Source organism: Danio aesculapii, chromosome 3 (assembly GCF_903798145.1).
Source record: "Danio aesculapii chromosome 3, fDanAes4.1, whole genome shotgun sequence".
Classification (NCBI taxonomy): Eukaryota; Metazoa; Chordata; class Actinopteri; order Cypriniformes; family Danionidae; genus Danio; species Danio aesculapii.
This window is the reverse complement of record NC_079437.1, coordinates 48,113,025-48,117,170: the sequence shown is the minus strand read 5'-3', so window position 1 is coordinate 48,117,170 and position 4,146 is coordinate 48,113,025.

The following is a 4,146-nucleotide window of genomic DNA, read 5'->3' as shown; positions in this document are numbered from 1 at the left end:
AATGGTTTGGTGCAGGCTCATTCGTCATAAATACAACTTCATAATAGCTGCAATTGATGAAAAATAACATTAGGAATAACTAAAGATCATGGCCGTTACACTTTAAGTGTGCATTATTTTCTAATAATTCAATGGACCAGAGTCAATTATTCCACTTACACAATACCTGACAAAAGTCTTGTCGCCTATCCAAGTTTTAGGAACAACAAATAAAACTTGACTTCTAGTTAATAATTTTGTATCAGAAGTGGCTTATATGAAAGGCAAATGTCTCTAGATTATGCTTATTTTACCAAAATAAAACATGATACCTTGATTTTTAAATATTTACTTAGGACAATAAGGTCTGACTTTGCTTAGACAAAAGTCTTGTCACTTAACATAATTAATGTACAGTATAGAATATAAAGTCATGGTGCAATGGAAAAAGAATTAATAATGTGTATAACCCCCATGAGCTTGGAGGATGAGCTTCTCTGCAATCACTCAAATAACTTATTAATAAAGTCATCTGGAATAGCAAAGAAAGCATTCTTGGAGGACTCCCAGATTTCATCAAGGTTCTTTGGATTCAACTTCAATGCCTCCTCCTTCATCTTGCCCCAGACATGCTCAATAATATTAATGTCTGGTGACTGGGCTGGTCAATCCTGGAGCAACTTTTCTTTACTATCAGGAACTTTGATGTGGAGGCTGGAGTATGAGGAGTGCTATCCTGCTCAAGAATTTGCCCTCTCCTGTGGTTTTTAATGTAAGGGGCAGCACAAATGTCTTGATACTTGCATGCCCCCATACTAAATGTAACTCCAAACCATGATTTTTCCTTCACCAAACTTGACTGATTTCTGTGAGCATCTTGGGTCGATGTGGGTTCCAATAGGTCTTCTGCAGTATTTGTGATGATTGGGATTCAGTTCAACAGATGATTCATTAGAAAAATCTACCTTCTGCCACTTTTCCAAATAATCAACTAGAAGTCAAGTTATTATGTATTGCTCTTACAACTGGGATCGATAACAAGACTTTTGTCAGGTAGTGTACTACAGTTACCACACAAAAGGGCATTGTTCAGATGATTTATTTTAGTTTTATTTGTCAGGTTTCTGTCCTCAGACCGCTTCTGTTTGAAATACTTGTTTCTTACACATCTCATCTAAATCCTTCTGTTTTTATTTAATTTTATTTGTAATTTTACATTTACATTTAGTCATTTAACAGATGCTTTTATCCAAAGCGACCTACAAATGAGGACAAGGAAGCAATTTACACAACTATAAGAGCAGCAGTGAATAAGTGCTATAGACAAGTTTCAGGTATGTAAAGTCTAAGAAGCAAAGCATTAGTAATATATATATATATATATATATATATATATATATATATATATATATATATATATATATATATATATATATATATATATATATGAATATATATTTATTTATTTGAAAGAGTACAGTTTGTGGTATAGCCAGAGAGGCAGTTACAGATTAGGAAGGAAAGTGGAGACTAAATAGCTGAGTTTTTAGTTGTTTCTTGAGAACAGCAAGTGACTCTGCCGTTCTGATGCAGTTAGGGAGTTCATTCCACCAACTAGGCAGATATTTGACAGTTGTAGGCTGTGAAATAGCTAAAATAATTCAGCGTAGTGAGATAAACCTGTAATGAAACTACTTTAGCAACACAGATCCCTGAAAATAGCTTCCCACCTATGAATGTTCAGCTATGATCAGCCAATCAGAATCAAACATTCAGCCACATAGTATAAGTAATAATATTGGTCTTGTTCAGTTGAGTTTTCATCTTGTGAGAGTTGCCATTACTTTTTGAGTGTTGGATGAAGTTGCTGTGGGTTGGCGGAGGAGGAGATCTGATGTTCTGGAAGATGGATGCATTTCGGGGCAGAGTAATGGGCTTGTGGCGGCAGGGCAATGCGTTTACCATGATCTCTGTGTTTGATGCAGGTCATAGGGAGTATCATAAATCAGCAGCCTTAACTCCCTGACTCTGTTCACTGTATGGTTGACAAACTGCTGCCATTGGACCATTAGGTGTACCCTTTGTGCTCGGCCTTTTACAATTGCTGCTAAGTTTTATGTAACACTAATGCTTTAAGGATAATTGAGCAGAAAGATAAATAAACATGTAAATAAATAAATAAATCCAGAACCACCAAACATTTTAGGTTCTAAAAATGTTCCCTTGATGTTACAATTTAGGTATAAAAGTAATTTGAATGTTTTTGGAGAATTTAAAATTAAATTTTTTTTAGACAATGCATAAATTGTACAGTAAACATTTTATTATCATGTTATATAAATTTTCTCAGAGCATTATATAAAACATTATTATAATGTTATATTAATCATTATATTACATTTAATTATATTAAACATTCTAAGTAATTTATAAACACTTTATTGTGGGAGGCTTATGGAATGTGCTGAGAATGTTTCCCGTTAGTTGTGTAGCAGTTTGTGAGAGAAAAAAAATGTTTATAAAGACATTATTTTTTTTATAATTTAGACTTTATAAATTGCAATTCAGACTTTAATGTAATTCTGGTAACACTTTAAAATAAGAGTACATGAATAATGATGTGTTAATATGTAAACTAAATATTATTTTATTATGAACTAATGATCAGTTAAGGCATGTGCTAATCATGAATCATGAGTTCATGTGTGAATTACCTCAACCTTAATTACTTGTTATTACATGATTATTTGTTCATTAATGCGTTAATTAATACATTAGTTTATGCATAATTTAATTATCATAAACTCATGATATGTTAATGTATAAATATATCATGACTTTACTTGGAGGGGCACATCCTCATTAACCCATTCTTAACTACTCATGAACACCTTATGCACATCCGTTTTACACTGAATAACAATAGAAAAGTCTGTCAACATCAACAGTTTAAACACAGGAGTTCATGAGCAGTTAAAGATGAGTTAATGGTGATGTGCCCCTCCAAGTAAAGTCATGACATAATTATACATTAACATCTCATGATTTTATGTTGGTTAAGTTTAGCTTTACTTAAATGTTCATTAATACACAAGAAATGAAGGTAGCCATTATTCAAACATGAACTCATGTGACTCATGTTGTAACTAAAGGAAGTAAAAAAAAATTGATTGGAACAACAAACCCTCACTTGGGGGATGGTGGGTCTTTCCAGTGAGCTTTTGAAACGAAAGTCCATTTGGGGGGTGGTGGGTGTTTGTAAGGTCCAGTAGGAAGATAGGTGGTCTCCGGAATGGCCGGTGGCGACGGGACGATGCTCACCAGTGGAGTTGATTAGACCCAGGCCCTAGCCAGCCAAGCCATGCCCGACGGGAGACCGCCTTTCCGGGGCGTCCCGCGCCTGGAGGTACGTGTCCGACACCAATGATCTCTGACTTGCCATCAGGTTTTCGGTGAAGGCGCAAATCAGTGAACTTAGGCTCTGACGGTTTCGCGCCTGGACCAGTCCGCTGACCTATAGGAGCTTGTTTGATGCCCCATGGGTCCCTACGCACACAACCCCCCCCCCCCCCCCCCCCTTTCCCGCCTCTATCTGTGGGAGAAAAAACTCAAATGGCCCGTCTGATTTTGACCTAGAGCATGTCTGCCGCTCTGCCTGCCAGCCCGCCCGCCTGACCCCCTGTGTTTTGTCCCCCCCCTGCTGATTCTCAGTCCGTGCTCCCTGTGCCCCCTCGTCCTGGAAAAGGGCTGGGGATGGTTGGTGGGCTCGGTAGAGTCTCTAGCATGGTGAATCGAGCCCAGGGGCCGCGTGGGGTACGGGCTGGCGCTGGTTCCAGCCCCTGTGTGTGCATGACTAGTGCTGCCGCTCCCGCCCGTCCGCAAGCCCGCCCACCCCTTTGGATTTATCCTTGCCGGCCCTTGGCGGCCCCCCTGCTCCACCAGCCCCCTCCCCCCTCCCCCGGTGGTGTGGGGGTGGTTGGTGGTGGTGGAGGGTGGGCGCTAGTAGTCTCCGGCGAGGTGAAACAAGCCGGGGTCAGTGGTGTCCGGGGTTACAGTCTGGCCCCCCCCTTTTGATGGTTGCGGTTGATGATATGGTTCCAGTGCAAAGGCTCACATGGCTGGCGCAGCCCCGAAAAAGTGCGTGTTTGATGGGGTTCTACGGAACCC